The sequence below is a fragment of the Copadichromis virginalis genome, linkage group LG5 (genome assembly GCF_057382275.1).
Source record: "Copadichromis virginalis isolate Kocher_CV1m ecotype Utaka linkage group LG5, C_Virginalis_male_GT1.1, whole genome shotgun sequence".
NCBI classification, from domain to species: domain Eukaryota; kingdom Metazoa; phylum Chordata; class Actinopteri; order Cichliformes; family Cichlidae; genus Copadichromis; species Copadichromis virginalis.
Window position 1 is genome coordinate 7,472,274 of NC_140622.1, and position 22,203 is coordinate 7,494,476.

Here is a 22,203-nt window from a genome sequence, read left to right on the forward strand (position 1 = left end):
GAGCTATTTCTGTCCTGGAGCAGTCTCCAGTTTAGCATCACGCTCTCATCCTTTTGTGTAATAACAATAAAATTAATGTCCATATCCACGCTGGAGACTGCTCCACTATTTTTCTCCTCAGACACACAAACTGAAATCAGCTGATCGTAAAGAGTGTGCAAGAACTGATAAGCGGGATCTATGGGCAGGCAGACTAACAATTCCAAGGAATAGTTGGGTTGCGGTCATGTGGTTCTGATGACGTGCGGAGGCAGCGCGATTTTTGAGTGGAGGGCGGAAGTAAACATGGAGGACACTGTGGAGAGTCAGGAGAGCAGCTATTGTGCAACTTTAGACCCCGTTTCTCGGGAGAGATATAAACAGATAGTTAAAAAATATATCGGACGTGATCCGTATTCTTTGAAAATGTCCGAATACACCACAGAAGTAAAGGATTTGCCTACTATCGAGGCTGTGGATATCACCAACTACTTGGTCCTCCAGACTTCTTACTACACTAGGCAGCAAATGAAAGCTTTCAAGAGTCTGGAGGCGTACAATTTTTTTGTCAGCGGGTGGGTCCACAACCTTGGAACAAAACGTCTCCGTGATGGATACAGTTTGGTGTTTGCAAGGGTGAGTGTTTGTTCTTATATTGCTTTATCTTAAACACGCTAACAGTTAGCGGTAGCGGCTTTAACGTCAACAAACATGCCACATCCTTAGGACTTCGTTAGAGTGACAGTTGTTTGTTTCAAGGTAAACCATTCTCAGCGGTCTAACGAGACACCTCTGAAGACTTGGGTAATTGCAAAGGAGGATGGAGAAGTGATTGCAGCTCATTGCAATTGTATGGCAGGGTTAGTAGCCTGTTCTCCACTGTCACTAGGCTCAAATCCGGGCTCTCAGCCGTCTGTTGCATATCCAAAATCGCCTCTGCACATCGATGCTGTTCTGCCTTAAGCTTCATTCTTTTCTCTCGTTTGAGAACTGATTCCGATCTGGGTTTTCGTTCGTAGCCGAGATTGACCGTCGGAGCCCAGTCCTCCGACTCTTCGTCATCCAAAGCACTTGGGCAGCCTATAGTCCCAATCAAGTCAATATTAGACTACTAACTTAAAAGCACTAAGTAAACAAGAATTTAACGACAACCTAATGCTAATAAGTTCGTTTGCAAACATAACATTACCTCTGACGAAGTGGTCGCTGCAGACACGGGCATTGGCAGACTCTGCTCCTCCCGACTGTAAACGTAAATTTAAAATCCATTTTTTCCTACGTTTTTCGGTTAGAATTTTCCATTTTTCTCCTCTTCGTTGGGCTATTTTTGGTACCCTAAAATACCGTTTATCAGTTTCTCTGGTCGACCTACTGGAGCATCCGTAAACACAACAGGACATAGGCATTTTGCGTACTGTCTGTCTGTGATTTTGCGCTTATCTTTTTCACTTCCGACCGCCAGTCAAATTTCGCGCTTTACGTCGACGTCACGTCGACGTCAAATGAAACCTAGCTATTGGACTACTGGGAACTGGGTCTCTAGAAGAACCGGTTCTTGATTGCCATCCCTACTCCCCACCATTGGCTTCAACAAGTTTCTGGCAATTTCTACTAGGGTAACACCCTTTGGGACCAGAAACTCAGACCCTTAGGTAGCTCGATCCAGACCACACTGGGGTAACTTGGATCTAACAGGTAGATTACTGTTACCTAAAATACTGAAAATAAAAATGTGATAAATTCTCTTATTACTAAAAAAATAGCCATAGCAGGAATTCTGCTTCAACACAAATCCAGACAGGGAATTCAGAACAATCAGTAGTATTTATATTTTCACTGTGCACACACTTCTACAAAATCACAAAGTGTGTGCTGTACTGAAACCCGACACAGCTGGGTGCTCTCTAAACAAAAAATCAGGTTACACTCATCTCAGGTTGCTGTACAGATTAGTGATGTGTCGGTCGCGAACGAAATGGCTCTTACAGCCGGATCTTTGGCGTGAACGACGCGAGCCGGCTCCTTATCGCGAGCTGTGGGGGTTTTTTTTTTCTTTCTCTCACCCTCTCTCTCGCACTTTTTTCCCCGCTTCACTCAGCATGCGAGCCTTGTGCTTTACGGTGGGAAGAGGGGGGAGGGGGCGGTACTTACACTCGCAGTAGCACAGGAACAGAGCGGGAGGGAGAGACAGAGAAAGAGCCAGGGACAACAACGTCACATTAGAAAGGTATAGTAATCATCCACAACTATTTTCAGTTGCAGATGATAAAGGAGTCAGAAAGTTTATTCATGCAGGTCCATATGACAGAGAATGTGCATGTTTTTTTTGTTTTCATATTATAATTTATATTTAATTGTGTTGTGGTTTGCAGTGTTTTGTGTTGTTTCACTTTAAAATTGTTTAAAAGGAAAAAGCTGAAAATTTAAATAGTTTAAAGTTGAAATGTGAATAGTTGATTTTTGTATTATATGATTTATTTATTATATTTTATGTGAGGTGAATAAATAAAAGTATATTTACGGTGGCCCCTACAGACAAAGCACATACAAACTTCAAATCACGTACGAACTCTGAAGCACGTAAAAATTCCAAAACACGTAAAAACTCCAAAACACGTACAAACTCCATAGCATGTATAAACTCCAAAACACGTAAAAACTCAGAAGCACATAAAAACTCAAAACGCGTACAAAAGACAACAGAAGTACTCCAAGATGCTAGGGGCAGTGTTGAGCTCTTGTTACCTAGTGGCTACACAAGCCAGCAGGTACCAACGACCGGATTTGGTGTGTGGTAAAAACAGGTAAATGAACTTTTAAAAAAAAAAAAATTATTTGACTATATATGAATGCTTGTGTATAAATACACAAACAATACACATATGCTTTCATGCTTTCAATTGTGTAATTTAAGTGATCTAGGTAGCTCCGTTTTGGAAGTTCAGATCATGCTAGAGATGTGTTTTGGAGTTTGTATGTGTTTTTGTCTCTAGGGGCCACCGTTTCTATTTATATATAAATATGTATAAATAAAACTACTTTTTTTTTACATTAGTAATTCCTTTTGTGCATAATTTTATATTATTGTTAATAATAAATTAATTAAAGCAACAAAACAACCTGAAGAGCCGGTTGGGAGCCGAAAGAGCCGGTTCTCTAAAAAGAGCCGGAAATCCCATCACTAATCCACAACTATATTCAGTTGTGGATTATAAAGGATTCAGAAAGTTTATTCAAGCAGGGCCTATATGACAGAGAATATGCATGTTCTTTTTGTTTTCATATTTAAATTTATATTTAATTGCAGCGTTTGCAGCGTTTTGTGTTGTTTAACTTTAAAATTGTTTAAAAGGAAAAAGCTGAAAATGTAATTACTTAAAAGTTGAAATGTAAGTAGTTGGTTTTTGTATTGTACAAAACGCAACAGAAGTGCTCCAGGATGCTAGGCGCAGTGTTGAGCTTGTGTTACCTTTTTTTTTTTTTTTTTTTCCAAAATCTTTATTTAAACATCAGTACAATACAAAATGGAATTAAGCAGTATTACAATAATGGTGATGTACTTACAGAAGAATTGTATGCATAGATAAACAAATACAAGAACAGCATTCAAAAACAACAATAGTAACATGCTAGGGGGAAAGTAACTAATCAAGCCAAAGAACAAAGTGATTGAAAGATCTTGATTTTTTCACAAACACCAATAGTTTTTATAGCTTTTGGGTTAGTGGAGTTCTTAATAGAGTTAAGATACTGTACAAGTTCAAAGGAGAATACATAGAAAGAGGGATGTCTTCCTAAATATTTGGACTTGTGAATATGAAATTTAGCCATTAAAAGTAACAAGTTAATCATATATCTGTTATCAAAATTGAATTGTTTTTGATTTTTGTGCAGACCAAACAAAACATATTTCCAAAACAGTACAAATCCTTTAAATATATTTTCTGAAATAAAAACACATAAGCTCTGCCAAAAATCTTGTACAAGGTTACAAAACCAAAAAAGATGTGTAGTAGATTCCTTGGAAGTTTTACAAAAGCTACAGCTTGTATCAATGTCTAATTTGAATTTGCTTTGAAGATAATCTTTAGAAGGATAAATTCTGTGTATTAATTTATAAGAAATATCTTTAATTTTGTTGGTAATTAAAAACTGATTAGGGAGTTTCCAAACTTCGTTCCACATAATACCATCTGACAGCCGGTTCCAGAAAAAAATAACATATGGTAGCGTGGTTATGGTACTCTGAAATAAAGCTCTGATCGATTTATTGTTGTTTTTAGATTGCTTAGAAAAGCAAATCTTGCCAACAAAAGTTTGTATGGGAGATGTCAACGGCCTGTGGAATGAAGTGATATTAGGTTGATTCTTAAACAGCATACAAACCCCTGATGGTATTGAGCCAAATACTTTGGTATAATCATGACGATTTATAGCTAAATTGAAGTGTAAACAAAATTCTTCATAGGAGAAAAGCATACCATTTGAGTCAAATAATTGGTTGACTAAAACAATGTCATTCCTAAACCAACTATCTAAGAAGAGAGATTTTCTTTTAAATAAAACATCCTTATTATTCCAGATATAATAACTGTGTGGACTAAAGTTATGCTTGTAAATAAGGGTCCAAGCTAAAAAAGCTTGACGATGAAAAGCAGAGATCTTTAACGGGATTTTATCAATATCAAAATTACAAGTAAGGAAAAATTCAGTGCCACCTAACTTAGAAAACATGAACACAGGTATAGCATTCCAAATGGAAGTAGGATTAGTAATTAGATTCTTCAACCAATTTATTTTGAATGTGTTATTTAAAGTGTTAAAATCTAACACATTAAGTCCTCCGTTGACATAGGAGTTCATAAGAACTGTTTTTTTAATGTAGCGTGTCCTATTTTTCCAGATAAAGTTGAAAATTAACTTATCAACCTCTTTTATAAGCTTTTTATCAAGGTGCAATGCCAATGCAGCGTATGTAAGACGAGAGATGCCTTCTGCTTTAGTTATTAATACTCTGCCTTTTAACGACAAATCTCTTAAGAGCCACTGATTAAATCTGTGTTTGAGTTTCTCTAGAATAGGATAAAAATTTTGAGTTATTCTACTTTCCTGGTTCTTGGTTATTATGACACCTAAATAACGAACTTCTTGTTTAAGTGGAATGTTACACAAAGCTGTTTTCGAGCAGTCTTTTATCGCCATAAGTTCACATTTAGGAATATTCAAGTATAATCCAGAAGCTTTGGAAAATATGGAGATTGAGTCAATAGCAATAGAGATTTGATGTTCATCTTTTAGGAATAATGTAGTGTCATCCGCTAACTGTGTTATGAGTAAATCTTTGCCAATTAGCGATATACCTTTTACATTGCTTGATTTCATATGGTTAGACAATAGTTGGGCAATTAACAAAAACAGGTATGGAGAAATGGGACAGCCTTGTCTTATCCCTCTTTGTATGTTAAATCTGGGTGAAGTACCGTTTGTTAATTTAATACTGCTGTTACTGTTATGGTATAATGTTTTAATCGCTGTAGAGAAGTAAGAGCCAAAACCATACTTATCCAGAGCTTGAAATATAAATTCATGCTCCACCGTATCGAAATTTAATCTGTAGTTCTAAATAAATTCTAAATACATTTAGGACGTTTTTAGCTCACTTTGTCTCTTCCACGATGTTATTTTTCTCTCCTACAATGTAGGTTACAATTATATTAGCATAACCAGTTATGCAAATTAGGCGATGACATCATTTAGCGACTTCTAACGACTTTTAAGACAGCAAATAGCGATTTTCCTTACTGAGGAGTTGGCAACACTGCATACCATAACAGGCAGAGGACAAGGAGCAGCTGATTAGTGATGGGTCGTTCGCGAACGAAATGGCTCTTAGAGCCGGCTCTTTGACGTGAACGACGCGAGCCGGCTCCTTATCGCGAGCCGTCACGTGGGGTTTTTTTTTTTTTTTTTCTTTCTCTCACCCTCTCTCTCGCACTTTTTTCCCGCTTCACTCTGCACGCGGGCCTTGTGCTTTACGCTGGGCAGAGGGGGGAGGGGCGGTAGTTACACTCAGTAGCACAGGAACAGAGCCAGAGAGAGAGAAAGAGAGGCAGGGACAACAACATTAGAAAGGTATAGTAATCATCCACAACTATTTTCGGTTGCAGATGATAAAGGATTGAGAAAGTTTATTCATGCAGGTCCATATGACAGAGAATATGCATGTTCTTTTAGTTTTCATATTATAATTTATATTTAATTGTGTTGTGGTTTGCAGTGTTTTGTGTTCTTTTCACTTTAAATTTGTGAAAGGAAAAAGCTGAAAATTTAAATAGTTAAAACTTGAAATGTGAATAGTTGATTTTTCTATTATATGATTTATTTATTACATTTTATGTGGAGTGAATAAATAAAAGTATATTTACGGTGGCCCCTAGAGACAAAGCACATACAAACTTCAAATCACGTACGAACTCTGAAGCATGTACAAACTCCAAAACACGTAAAAACTCCAAAACATGTAAAAACACGTACAAACTCCGAAGCACGTAAAAACTCAGAAGCATATAAAAACTCAGAAGCACATAAAAACTCAAAACACGTACAAAAGAGAACAGAAGTGCTCCAGGATGCTGGGCGCAGTGTTGAGCCTTTGTTATCTTGTGGCTACACAAGCCAGCAAGTACCAACGACCGGATTTGGCGTGTGGTAATAACAGGTAAATGAACTTTTTTTTTAAATTATTTGAATATATATATGAGTGCCTGTGTATAAATACACAAACAATACACACATGCTTTCAATTGTGTAATTTAAGTGATCTAGTAGCTCTGCTTTGGAAGTTCAGTTCATGCTAGAAATGCGTTTTGGAGTTTGTACGTGTTTTGTCTCTAGGGGCCACCGCATATATTTATATATAAACATATATAAATAAAACCACTTGTTTTTACGTTAGTAATTCCTTTTGTGCATAATTTTATATTATTGTTAATAATAAATTAATTAAAGCAACAAAACAACCTGAAGAGCCGGTTCGGAGCCGAAAGAGCCGGCTCTTTTTAGTGAGCCGAACCGAAAGAGCCGGATCTCTAAAAAGAGCCGGAAATCCCATCACTACAGCTGATCTCTTGGTCCAAACTGAGAAACTGGCTGCAGTGGGGACATATTCTCATTCACATCTGTGGGACAGTGCCAATAAGACAATATGTAATGATATCCAACAACAACGGTAAAAGTCAGTTCTAAATAATCATATGGTAAGATAATGGATATTTGAATGTTTAAACGTTAGAACCCACACATTTTAATTTAGTATTTTTTTTCCCTTCATGCAGTTTAATTTTTGATAATTTAATTACAATTCCGAGAATTTGACTTTGTGTAATATTAACTTCATTATTTTTGGTGATGGACAGCTTAATGATTAAAAATTCTTATTTTCTTCGTACACATGGTCATAGGCACTTATAAATTTGTAGTTAAATATTCATGCGTTATCAATTAGTGCATGAAACATTCATATACATGATTTGTATATAAGCAGTGTTTGTAATTTAGCCCCATTGACTGCAAAGAATTTAAACCAATCCTCACAACCAGAATACTTTTTAATCCCTAAAGAAATTATATGTCAAATTATGTTCTATTATCCCGGGACTTTTGAGCCTTTTGCTAAACCCTTTAAATTAAAGCTTAAAGTACACTTCAATCACATTTTGGGGAATGTATAAACAAATACAGAACAAATAGGAAAAATGGATTTTTAAGTTTTAATTTTCTTTTGAGTTCAAGTATACAAGAATTTATTCCTCGTTTCTTTTGAATATGTAGTTCTTTTAAAGTTCTGGTTTTCTGTGCCATGTTTCACTTGGATATAGTTTCTGCTTTAATTCTGTTCTTCATATGAAGAGATTTTAAAATATATTTTGTATGGATTTTTTATATTTCATTTTCTAAAGTTTTTCCGTTTACTCCTGCCTCCCCTGTGCTCCTCGAGATCTGTGGTCAGGTCTCCTTCGCTGTGTTTAATGTGTTCATGTTTTTTTACCTCCTTTTCATTATTTCAGTAGTCCTCAATCTCTTGTGCTGTTGTCTTGTTATCTTGATTCTGTTCACCTGTGCCTTGTGTCCCCAGCTATGCTTCGTCTTCCTGATTACCTCACATGTCTATTTAAACCCCCAGTGTTTCTCATGTCTCTTTCCTTGTCTCTTCCCCTGTGTCTTCACATTTTGCCATCTGTGGGGTTGTTATGCTGTTGGTCACATGTTAAGAGTTTTTTCACCTTAAAGATTTGTTTGCCTTTTGTTTTTCCATCCAATCCTGCTTAGGTAACTGCATTCTAGGTCCTCATCTCCTCATGACTAGATTTAAATCTACCAGCTGTGCCATAATTTAAACATGAAGGTCAAATTTCAACAGCACAAAGTTTTGTCAAAATAATTTTTAAATAAATAATGCAAACATATGCGTGTGATATGCTATGATGGTCACATTAAGGTTAATCTTTTTGCACAACAGATACGCCTTTATGCAAAGCCAACAAACCGTGCACGTGATTTTTGGCAGGATGTCACAGACAGCAGCCTTGGCATTAAGCTGCTGTTTAGCAAGATTTAAGAACAAGCTGCTCAGCTCACCTCTGTAGGAAAATTTGTTTTTATGGGTCAGGCAAATGGCTGACCATGGTGTGTGTGTGTGTGTGTGTGTGTGTTTTCTCCCCTCCTGAGTCTTCCAATGCTCTGAATCTGAATATTTTCTATTTTATTTAGTTATACCTCCTGCTCTGAAACAGAGCGCATTTTAGCTTTAATAAAAAAAGCCAGGAATGGCACTGACCCTGATCATCCTAACCCACACAATGTAATCTCATCACACTGTAACATTCAGAACATGATTGCCTAAAGTGATAGATGTGATGACATAACAAGGATATTATGCCACGTTACAGCAAAGATTGTTAGGTGAGGCATTTCGGAGTCTAAAGACTAAATTTAAATATTATGGGACATTGACTGTATAGTGACTTGTTTCTTACAACTGCCACTTGTATAAACTCTGATAGTGGATTTTTATTTATAATTTTGGTACCACAGGATCTGCTACCTGCAGCTTCCATCAGAAGGCTCAAACAGTTTGTGTGCTGGTCGACAGAGCAGCAGTAACAGGCTTGTCTGGTTTCCTCTGGGTCTACCTTCTCAGAGATTTGACATTAATTAGGCTAGCTGATACTAATTGCCATCATCTGTTGTCTGCTAAAGAAGATCTCTTGATGTTTGCCAGGCTACTCTGGCCTTTTAAGAACTACAGTCTGCTGTCGCTGTTGGTGGGAGTAAGCGACAAGTGAAAGAATCACTGGGGGGGAGGTTTGCCTATATCATAAAATGAATGAGGGGATACTGTAAGGTTGGAAAAATTAGTCTTACTCTGTTACTGTCAGTCTTTGTATCAGTGTGCTGCTCATTTATATGTTGTGGATCAGAAACTGCTCAAACTTCTTTTTTTTTTTTCTTTTTTTTTTTAAATTTTAATTTATTTTTAGTTTTGCATGTTATAAGCAGACAGTGAAGTTAAGATGACAAACACTGGACATGCTAAAAAGTCTGTTCCTCATTGCATCAATGCTTGGCTGTTTGTGTGTAGCCAGGAGCCTTACGATGAAGCATATCTTGCCTTTGGCTTCAGCTGCACAATGGTGGTGCCAAGGTAGGTATCCCTGACAGAATTCATTTCCCCTGCACTCTGGGCTATCCAAATCACGGACAAACAGTATCTCTTGATTTTTAGTTCACAAAAACATATAAAGACTAACCGCTCCGGAAATTCTGGAGATGTTTGCTCTTTATACAGTAAAGTTACAGTGGGATACAAATAATATCTGGCTGATGCTGGCACAATCTGTTCCCCCGTCCAGATTACAGACAAACCGTATCCCACAGTCGTCTGTTTTTAAACCCATTTTGCACAGAGGCATTTTTATTCATATATTTATTTTTAAAGTTAATGATAGCAACGTTGAGTATTGTTAAATAGGGGGGGCAAAACAACTACACGTAAAATAATTGCACCATAAAGATTGTTTTTCTGTTATTGGCTTTGTCAAGGCTACATACACGGGTATGAAAATGGAGATTTTCCGTTTGGGGGGACCCTCTCTGAAAAGTTTGCTTTTCTGGAAAGCCAGCTAATTTTGTGTTGCTTTTCAAGTGCCTTCATCTCAAATGTTAATAACTAAAGACGGTATTTTGGATTTTGTCTCACTGACTCTCTTGGTTAGAGTTGGTCAAAAAGGAGACTGAAAATTTGACATTAGTCTGAGTGATTCATAAGTCACAGCGCTGTGAAATATGGCTGGTGTAGACTCACAACTTAAGAATGGACAAAATGCATACAGTGTACATAAATTTAATTTAAAAAAAAATGAATTTGGTCGGGATTTGGATTTTGAAAGTGTTTGTGTTGAATGTAGAAGTTCACTGTGAGGCCTGTTTTTCTAAATGGAGGAACAGTAACTGTGTGTCTATCTACGTGGTTTTAAAAAAACAAAAAACAAACAAAACTGCTGAGCAAGATTAACAGCAAGAGAATTTTGTCCATATGCGCCATTGTAGAAATTAATCTCATGTAAACAATAAGGTGGCGCCCAGTGTGACATCAAAAAAGGCACAAACTTTTGATGTTGCGTGACTAAATCTCTATATCCCTTGTCCACAGGTAAACGCAAAAACAGAGTCCTCAAATCTCCACCCTGGCACGAGTTTTTAAAAATCTGTTTTCGATTGTCCGAAATGCTGTTTACGTGTGGACGAAAAGCCCTAAATGCATAGAAAAGCTGCGTTTTCAAAAATGCCCGTGTAGATGTAGCATAAGTTTATTTTATTGCTACCTGTAATTTATTGCAATTTACTTCAATCGTTTAAATAAAAGGTGAAGTGTGAAATAAAACAAATGGGTGTGTGTGTGGTTGGAGGATGTGTTTGTGCCGGGGAGGGTGGGGGTGAACAAAGGGGGGCCTAGCAAAAAAAGTTTGGGAACCACTGCATTAACCAGCACTGTAAAAACTGTCTATCACCCTCACTATCAACATCCAATCAACACTGTCTTTTGTCTGTCTAGTTAAATATGTACCTTTTACTCTCCATGGCCAGTCAGAGTCTCCATAGTTGCACGTTATGTCTTCCCCCGGCTTGATGTCTGTTACTGCAAATAAACAGAGATGAGGCTGTCCATTCATAGTAATGGTCTTTATTTTGCTGTTTGGACTCACATGATCATCATTAACAAGTCTGCCCAAGGAGTCATCCTCTCTGGCTGTATAAGTGCTGAAACAAAAAAAATTGCAAGACATAAAATGACAAACTTTATGAACAGGCAGAATAAATTCGATTACATTTTTAATTATATGGATTTTCAACAAACTAGCAGTTTGTCTTAATGTGGTCGTCATAACATTTGCAAAAAGTATGCTTTGCATAAATTACTCTAATTTACATACCATAATTGTTTTCCATTTTATTGAAATTCGAACAGAAAGACCTTCAAGGCATCATGGTACAATCTTACGGTGCATACACACCGAACGCGATAGAAGCGACCAGAGCTTCACGTTTACATGTAAAGTCAATGGAGGAGCGCGATGAAGCGCGAACTGGGGTCTCGCGAAACTTCAGAAGCAGATTGGCGTCGTGAAAACGCTTTTTTGCCTGATTCACGCGAACAATTAGCGGGACGAAAATACGCACTGCAGTTTGTGTGGTGCATTTTGTGCATTCACGTCTACTGCTCGAGTTGGAAAAATCTGAACTCCAGCTTTAAGTCACGCCGCAACAACCAAATTGGTCGCACTCTAGAGCCCTGTACTATATAGGAACATAGTGAAGACCAATTATTTAAGAGAATAAAGAGAGGTTAGTTTATTTTGGAGGCAAGCTGCATTTATTAACCCTCTGAATCTGTTCAAAAACACCACCCTTTCAGCTTGTTCGTGGCCACCTACAGATTAGGTCTGTAATTTTTTATTAATTTTGTTTTGTTGCCATTTTTTTTTGCATAAAGCTTTTAAGTAACTTCAGTTTTTTTTACATGATTTTTTAGACTAGCATCAGGGCTGTTCATCAAAATCAAAATTTCATTAAAATTCTGAAATTTAACCCTTTAAATACCAGTTAGAGCACATAATCATAACAACTCATAAATAGAGAAAATCATAAAATCCCAGTTTTTTTTTCTAAATAATACATGCCATCTGATTTATTTGCTAACCACGATGAAGGTTAGATGCATAGCAATAATTAACACCATCAATGACATTTATGCAACATTGTTTTTTTCTGCAGTGGCAGAAAAACATAAAAAAAACCTTTCAGACTGTTCGTGGCCAAAAGTGGCCACCCCTTGTTTACATTTACAAAATGCTATAAATGTCCAGTTTTTTTTACATGATTTTTTAGATTAGCATCAGGGCTGTTCATGAAAATCAAAATTTCAATCAAATTCATAATTTTAACCCTTTAAATACCAGTTAAATCACATAATTGTAATGATTTACATAGGGATAAAAGCATAAAATCCCCATTTTTTTCTAAATAATACATGCAAACTGATTTATTTTCTAACCATGATGGAGGTTAGATGCATAGCAATAATTAAAAGTATCAATGAGTTTTATGCATCTTTATTTTTTTGTGCAGTGAGAGAAAAACAAAAAAAAAATCCCTCTCAGCTTGTTCGTGGCCAAAAATGGCCACCCCCTGTTTACATTTACAAAATGCTATAAAATTCATATATATTAAAACATTTTTCTACTTTCATTGACTTGATTTTTTAAATTAGCACCGCTTCTAGTCATAAAAACCAAAATATAATTCAAATTCTGATATTATACCCTTTGAATACCAGTCAGGTTATGTATTATTATAGTAAAAATAGTAATAAAGTTCACATCTTTTAGCATATAAATGGTGAAACCTAATATGTTTTTTTATCATCATTGCAGGTCAGTAACAGTAACTGTTACAATGATTTATTTTTACTTTATTTATTTATGTATTTATTCTTTCTTTTGTTTGGGGGGGGGAGGAGATGATGAATGGCCAAAAGCAATGTCACACATGGTGTGTTAGTGGCCAGTGAGGCAATTTAGTGACCAAATAAAAGAGCTCAATATTGAGCCGGAGAACGCAATTTCATTGTTCTTTGACAATGACAATAAAAATAAATACTTGAATACGATCCGTGTCCTCAGCCAGGGAGCGATAATCCTTCGTGCCCGGAAGCGGAGAGTTGGCGAGGCCGGCTCTCACGAATGCCGGCAGCTGTCTGAGGAAAATGTGGGCGAAGAGAAATCCCCCGTCGTCCGGTCCGAGAAAGGACAGCATGTGCGCCATCAGTTCGAGAGCCGTACCACCACCCAGGCCTGAGAGGGAGAGGAGCTTCTCGGCTCGCTCTGCGTCGGTGAGGGCATAGCACCGAAGAAGAAGCTCCTTAGGAGTGGCGTACTCGGGTGGGTGGGTCCCGGAGGAGCGTCAACGCACGACGGGTTGCTAGCGGGTCGAAAAAAGCCACCACGTGGTGATATTTCGTGTCGTCAGCCGAGATGTCACGAAGGGAGAACTGGGCCTCCACGTGCACGAACCATGACGGGGGATCGTGAAGCCAAAAGTCCGGTGTTCTGACAAGGTAGGACGTTTGCGCCACAGCAAACGTAGCTGCAGCCGGAGGCAGAGGGCTGGCGCTGCTAATGCATCCAGAGCGGAGTCTGCGCCACCATCGGACTGCAGCATGTTCGAGTCAGGGGTCACCAATGTGGAGGTAAACGCAGACGACACGAGAGCTCTCAATAAACACTGCTCGTTTATTGCTCATCACCACAGAACTCAACACTTTCACTCCAAAACACAACAACAACACTTCCTGAGAACTGGGTGTGAGTGGAGCCCTCCAGTGGTCTGGAGTGGAGTGGAGTGAGTGGAGCCCTCCAATCATTGGGGGGGGGGGGCTCCACCTCCATGCCCCCCAACCCCAATCCTCCCCCAAAGAAGAGGATTCGGGCACTGGCTAGAACTCATCAGTGGTGATGCAGTCAGCCTCTTTGAAGATTGTCCCCTCATCTTCTGGAGAGGAGGTTTCTTCATCTTGGGCAGATGTATTTTCTTCAAGGACAGATGACTGCTGCTGTCCTTGCTCTCTGACCAGATCATATAGGCAGTGCTTGAAGCAGTGATGACCTTCTTGCCATATTGCCAGAATAAATGATCTGGAAGCTGTTAGGCTTACTTACAGCAGTAGCTCTGTCTGCACCTGCAGAAACTCCAGGACACGTTTACAAACAGTGTTTGTTGTTTGCGCTCCAGCTGCAGCTACAGGTTTGAACTCTGCAAAATGTCCTGTGATTGGGTTTTTTTTTTGTTTTTGTTTTTATTTCTAGAGTTAATATTTTGGGTATGGTATCTTTTGATGAAAAATACAAGAGTAAAAGTGCTTTTAGCATGTGCTTCAAAGCTAAGTGACTGGGAACCTCAAAGCTCAATATCCTGCATCCACAGAAATTCACTGCAGCCTATGTAATGTTTGAATTTATTCCAGTCTATCTTGCAAATACATGTTTGTACTGCAATGTCATGCATAAACACAAACTATTAGATCCTTAAGATCAAACCTATGTCAAAATTGTTTCATTATTTTGGTCCATTGGAGTGTGGTAGGCCATCAAAGGCTGCTACTAGAAACTCAGAATATTACATGAAATTGCTTGCTTGGCCAAAAATGGGTAAATGATGTCATTTGGTAAAAAACATTAAAAACTACAATTTTCATGTGTTGACTTTAGAATGAAAGCAATTTTACCTAAATTGCATGATATAGTACTGTCAGTAACAAGGAATCAAAAAAGGTGGTTATAATGGGTTTCAATTGGCCACAAATGGCCACGATAGAACCAAGAGGAACTATTCAGTGTATAGTGAATATTATTGACATTATTAAGGAGCTGATGTTGAAAATTAAAAAATCTGACAAAAATACACACCTTTGGGAAGTTTCATTCCACTGGCATTAACAGAACAAAAATGGGCCATGAACTTCTCCTTCACCGGGACAACCTCTCTGGAGGAGTTGTTGGCTGCTATACGACCCAGGCCTGGCAACGGCTCCACCACAGCAGGTGCCACACCCCTCACAGCAGGTGCCCCTCTCTCGTCCAAACAGCGCAGAATAGTGGAGAACATACGTCGCCTTCACACACTTCTCTGCAACTTCAGGACTGAGCTCCATGGAGTGCCATTACAACCTCCACTGTGAGGAGAGGATACTGAAGACACACTCCACTACCAGCCAGGCCCTGGAGAGGCGCTAGTTGAAGATCCTCTTCTTTAATGGAAGGAGGCGTCCAGGGAAAAGCCTCATGAGCTCCCGCCACAGCGGGAATGCTTCATCAGCCACAAAGACATGGGGCTAGGCCCCACTGTGTGCTCCACCATGTATAGGCTGGTCAGGAGGCAGATGGAGAGTCCCAGCCCGAAGAGCCTGACCAAAGGTGCAGTTGACCAGAATACCATCGTCGCTGGTCCTCCCATACCCCCCAACATCAATGACGCACGCGGAAGCGATACCCTGCATCCACAACCGAAAGGAGAACAATGGAAAAAGTTCCCTTGTAGTTGTGGAACATGGATCCTGAGTTGGGGGTGCCTTCGCCTGGACGTGCTTCCCATCCAGAGCTCCACAGCAGAGAGGGAAGTTCCAGCGCTCCTGGAATCCCTCTGCAATGGATCGCCAGTCTGCAGTTGAAGGCATAGCCATGAAATCATCCACTAGACAGTCCCAGATGGCCGTCGCTACCTGGGGGATGATCTGGCTCACTGTGGACACACCAACTCTGAAACAGGACGCAATGGTCATAAAATAAAAAAAAGGCCTTACCCAGCTAAGGAGGATATTATCACCTATCTCGTGCCCGGAGAGTTAGAGAGAATGCCTTTGGGATCCCTGCTGCACAGTTTCAGGTAAAAAAAAAAAAAAAAAAATCAGGTATTACAAATGAATAGGGGAGACAAAATTAGTGTAGTGTAAATGTAAATGCGTTCATCCCATTTTGTCTGATGAAAATAACTACATATACACGTACTTCTGTTATTCTGGGGGATTATTTGCGATGTGCCCCTCCCCTCACAGCAGGTGCCACACCCCTCACAGCAGGTGCCCCTTTCTACCAAACAGCGCAGAAAATTATGGAGAACACACGTCGCCTTCACACACTTCTCCGCAACTTCAGGACGGAGCTCCATGGAGCGCCGATACAACCTCCACTGTGAGGAGAGGATACTGAAGACACACTCCACTACCAGCCAGACCCTGGAGAGGCGATAGTTGAAGATCCTCTTCTTTAATGGAAGGAGGCGTCCAGGGAAAAGCCTCATGAGCTCCCGCCACAGCGGGAATGCTTCATTAGCCACAAAGACATGGGGCTGGGCTCCACAGTCTTCTCCACCAGGTAGAGGCTGACGCGGGACAGCAGCTCCTCAAACTGGGCGAGGGACAGACGGTGGTACAGCTGAAAGCGTCATCCAGACGCAGCTCCTGGAGCAAGTGGTGAAACTCACCAAACTGCTCACGCTTCTGGAGGACCTGGAGGAGCTGATGGACCCAGGTATGGCGAGGACGTCCTTTACGCCGCTGCTCTGCTCTCCACAGTAAATAGAGAAGGGAGACTCTCTCTTCAAACGCTAGATTGATAGCTGCGATCAAAAATTGCATATTTTAAAGTGCGACCAGTTTGCCTTGGACACGCTTCGAGGTGCGACTGTGCAAGCGACCAGCTAGGGGCGTGTGGCGCTTTTTGGTCGCTTCTATCGCATTCAGTGTGTATGCACCGTTAGTCTTCCATGTTCCTTCTTGCTTATGACATCTCCACAATATTTCACAAGGTAGCCACCTACTAAACACTCCTTGACCTTATAAAAAAATAGGAAATGTCAACATTAATCTACCACAGTGGTTAAACTTATGAGTATACCAAAAATCTTCAAGTATCTTAGTATCTCACCTTTGAATAAATTGATTAATTTGACCTCAAATCCATCTTTGTCCCTACCCAAAAATGAAAAAATGTGCAACTTTGGGTTTAATCTTCACTCTTGGTTGCCTCGTTGCAATACACTGTACAATTTCTGTAATATTTCAGGAACGTAGTTTACAGTGAAAACTGATCTTTTACAGGAGGTGCTTTTAATCCTCTGGAGTCAAGGGTATAATTAGCAGTTTCTGACTACTCTTTGATTTTACCTCTATAATTCTGGTCCCTGAGTGCTGTAATTCTTTTTTTGACATGGAACTTAACTGCTTTCCATGTCCTTTGTCCAAGTTCTTTTGGTGAAGCTTCAATAAACTCAATACAGTCTGACTTGCCAGGAACTCTGCCACCTTCTGTGAATCTTTTTCAAGTGTTTTGGGGGGTTTGTTTGCTTCCCCCCCCCTACAGCACGAGTCTCTTCTGCAGACCAGCTTCTCTTCTATGAAGCTCCTGAGAACAAACAAAAGTATTAATAGATCTGTTATCATTTTAATTGAAGGGGCCTCTATGGCACTCAAGTACTCTGCACAACATTGCAAACAGTAAAATACAGAAACCAGAAACATAACTGGTTAAAATGGGACACTGCTGTTACATTTGTGGATTGAAAGCAAATTTAAACTGATGAGTCTTGAGTGAGGATTTGAAAAGAGAAAGTGAAGTCATATTTCTGATGTTAGTGATTTCCAGAACATAGTAGTGAGATGGGTGTGAGGGACAGACAAGCGAATAGGAAACCAAACAAGTGAAAATACAACATGCGAGCAAGTAAAATAAAAAGTAACAACCATTTATTTTTGCCATTTCAGAGGATATATTGTACTGAATGTTGTAAAAGCCTCAAAAGTGACAAACGTTCCTGTATGGCAGGGGTGTCAAACTCCAGTCCTCGAGGGCCAGCATCCTGCTTGTTTTTGAGTTATCCCTGCCCTACCTGCTGCTGATTACCTGGTTCAGGAGTGCTTTACCAATAAGAAGCTACAAGGGCAGGCTTGTTAAAGCCTGGAGTTCGACACCTGTGCTGTATGGTGTTATACAAATGTTGTAATTATTCAAACACACGTCCAAATGAACCTTCAATATCAAACTTTGGGATTTTGTGATGCATTTGCAGACATTTAGCACAGCTTTCAGTGGCTCGTTTTGGAGTGTTACCCCTTCAGTAGCTTTTCACTCCCGCTTCGTCCGCCATTGTTGTCTCTTTATAATAGAGCATGCCCTGGAATGATGAAAGTTGGAGGCATGGGTACCCTCCATCTGCGGGGATGAAATGCACCGACCCAGGCCAGCCCACGTACGTGTCAATAAAGTGGCCCTGATGGTCACAAACCACCTGCAAAAGATGATAGATAGTAACAGGAAACTGTTTCCATAGCACTGATCACCGCTCCAATCAGATCACCGCTCCATCCTGCTCCTGCCCGCCTACAGGCAGAAGCTGAAACAGGAAGCTCCAACCCGGAGGGCGGTGCACTGTTGGACGGACCAATCGGAGTCTGCGCTGCGGGACTGTTTTGATCACGCGGACTGGGAAATGTTTCACGTGGCTGCTAGGGACATTGACGAGTACACAGACTCAGTCTGCGGATTTATCAGGAAATGCGTGGAAGATGTCGTCCCATCCAGAACAGTTAAATCCTTCCCAAATCAAAAACCCTGGATTAACGGAGATGTTCGCGCGGCACGGCGCACCGCCTTTGCCTCCGCGAACACATTGGACTACAAACACGCACATTACCAACTCCGGAAGACGATCAAAGCAGCCAAACGTGAGTACAGGGACAGGGTGGAGCAACAGTTTGACAACCCTCGGAGTATGTGGCAGGGACTAAACACGATCACAGACTTTAGAGGGAAAACCAGCACACCGCAGACCACGGCCTCTCTGTGTGAGGATCTAAACGTATTCTACGCTAGATTCGACACAGCGAACACCATGAGACCGGACAGTGTGCGCACCGCGGATGACGTCAGTGCGCACACTGTGTCTGAGGAGGATGTGCGGAAGTGCTTCAGGAAGGTGAACGCACGCAAAGCTACTGGTCCGGACGGGATTCCCGGCCGCGTCCTCAAGTCATGCGCGGCTCAGCTGGCTGGAGTGTTCACGCACATCTTCAACCTTTCCCTCTCTCTGTCTGTAGTCCCAGCCTGCTTCAAAATGGCCACCATCGTCCCTGTACCCAAATCCTCCACCATCTCCTCATTGAACGACTGGCGACCTGTAGCCCTGACCCCCATCGTGAGCAAATGCTTTGAGAAGCTGGTCAGGGACTTCATCTGCTCTGCACTACCCGACTCACTGGACCCTCTACAGTTCGCATACCGCCACAACAGGTCCACTGATGATGCCATAGCCCTGACACTACACACTGCCCTGTCACACCTGGAGAAGAGAGACACGTATGTGAGAATGCTGTTTGTAGATTACAGCTCAGCATTCAATACCATTGTTCCCTCGAAGCTGGACAGGAAACTGCAGGATCTAGGACTGAGCAGCTCCCTCTGCAGCTGGATCCTTAGCTTCCTGTCTGACAGACGCCAAGTGGTCAGACTGGGCAGCATCACCTCATCCCCCATCACACTGAACACTGGTGCTCCACAGGGGTGTGTACTGAGCCCTCTCCTGTACTCACTCTACACCTACGACTGCACAGCCACTAACAACTCCAACATCATTGTGAAGTTTGCGGATGACACTACAGTGGTGGGTCTTATCACCAATGGTGATGAGACGGCTTACAGGGAGGAGGTCAGCGCCCTGACCCACTGGTGTCAAGACAACCATCTCACCCTCAACGTCGCAAAGACAAAGGAGTTGATAGTGGACTTCCGGAGGTGCAGAGAAGTACACACCCCCATCACCATCAACGGCGCTGCTGTGGAGAGAGTGAGCAGCTTCCGGTTCCTTGGTGTACATCTGGCTGAGGATCTTACGTGGTCAGTACACACAAACAAAACAGTGAAGAAGGCGCAGCAGCGCCTCTTCTTTCTCAGGAGACTGAAAAGATTCGGCATGAGCCCCCGCATCCTCAGGACCTTCTATCACTGTGCCATTGAGAGCATCCTCACTGGATGCATCACCACCTGGTATGGCAACAGCACCGCCTACAACTGCAAAGCTCTCCAGCGAGTAGTGCGGTGCTCTGAACGGATAATTGGAGGTGAGCTTCCCTCCCTCCAAGACATCTACAGGAAGCGCTGCCTGAGGAAAACGGGGAGGATCATCAAGGACTCCAGTCACCCCAGCCATAAACTGTTCAGACTACTTCCATCAGGAAGGAGGTTCTGCAGCATCCGGTCCCGTACCAGCAGACTGAGAGACAGCTTCTTCCATCAGGCCATCAGACTGCTGAACACGTCATAGACACCTCACCTCCACTACTGGAACTTTAACATTATGCATTCCATACTGTACAGTAATGCCACTGTTTTGCACATGTCTCAACTCTGTATATTTTATATATTTTATTTATTGTTGACTCTATTTAATTTGTAAAATATGTGTACACACACACACACACACACGTAGAAAAATATTTAGTATACACATCCAGAAATGCATATACTATTATATATTGTACATATATTTATTAGTTTCAGATGTAGCCATTCTTGTATTTTGCTTGTTTACATTATTGTATTTTGCACAACTCTGTTCCTTGTGAAGCTTGCACACAAGAATTTCACTCACATGTGCTGTACCAATGTACCTGCACATGTGATGTGACAATAAAAGTGATTTGATTTGATTTGATTTGACCATAAGGGCAGCTTGGAGACTTGATACGGATGTGGCAGCCGTTGATTGCACCCACCGCTTTCAGAAAAGCTTGGTGGCGTGCCAGCACTGCAAACCCACAGGACACTATCTCCATGTCCTTCGGGGTCTTTGGGAGGTGGATGATCTGGTGGTGAATGGCCACCACTTCTTCTGTGACTCGGTGAACAATGTAGTGGACAGTAGAACGAGGCATCCCAAACACTCTTGAGACCACCCTGTAGGATGCTCCACTTGCCAACCAGAAAAGAAACACCAGGGTCTCAATTGTGGCACCCCAACTATGCTGCCGATCCTGTTCAGGAGATTTAGCAACACTGCCAGAGACTCCGTGCTTAGCCAAAAATCAGGCCTCGGATTCTCCTGGTTAAAAAAAAAAAAAGAACTCCAGGACTAGGACACTCATGTTAATCCTGCAGTACTGTGGTCTGGTCTTGTCATTATTATGAATGTTGCTGTTCTTCTTAAAAAAACAAACAATTTAACATGTTAAAACTAGAGATGGACCGATCCGATATTACGTATCGGTATCGGTCCGATACTGACCTAAATTACTGGATCGGATATCGGAGAAAAATAAAAAATGTAATCCGATCCATTAAATATCACGAAAGCACCTCACAAAACTTGCAACACGCCGTAACTCACCTCAGAACGTTAGCACGTCGGAGCAGTATGCATCACGTGATAGAGCGGCTGTGGCATGCGGGACCTGTCGGTGGTCTGGATAGCATGTGGAGCTTCGCTAGCAACCCGGCATTTCATCTCCGACAAAGTTATCCCGAGAGAAGTAAAGCAAGTGTGTAAGTCCATCTCTGAATGTTTGTAAAGCATTCCTGCGTTAAGCTTAACAAGCGACTGCCTCTCCTGCTGCTACTTCAATCATGAAACTGCTTAACGATCAGCTGATCTGCTTTTTTGTCGCGAGTCCGTGTCTCTAGTTTGCTTTTGGCCCACTTTGCACCAGAAAGAGGAAACCAGCGGCTGAACAACAGCAGCACGTTTAAGCTTGATCAGCTGTTGTTAGAATTTATTTAATATTACTTTCTACTCGAGGATCTTTTTCTACGTAGCTGACGCTGGTAACTGTGCAGGGGCGGATCTAGCAAAGTTTAGCCAGGGGGGCCGATAGGGCATTAACAGGGAAAAGGGGGCACAAATACATACTTTTCTTTCTTATTCTCATTTAAAATGTCTAGCTTTTAATAAATAATTATCTGACACCCAAAGTTTTAATTTGATGTAAAATGAATAGAAGTCAATTACTGTATATAGTAACTATTAAGTCTAATATATATACCCTAGTAAGCTATAGTACTTTTTCCTTTGGGAAGGTACCATCTGTGCAGTCTGCAATTTTGTTGAAGAAAGATGTTGAAT

General features: G+C 40.9%; 1 long non-coding RNA gene across 1 annotated transcript; it reads right to left on the reverse strand.

Moving 5' to 3' along the window:
* Nucleotides 1-276: 276 nt before the first annotated feature.
* On the reverse strand, nt 277-1,464 carry LOC146708838 (uncharacterized). The gene is made up of 2 exons (XR_014920630.1): nt 1,169-1,464; nt 277-1,059 (listed from the first exon to the last, which is right to left on the reverse strand). It is a non-coding gene; the product is annotated as an uncharacterized LOC146708838 (long non-coding RNA).
* Nucleotides 1,465-22,203: the final 20,739 nt, after the last annotated feature.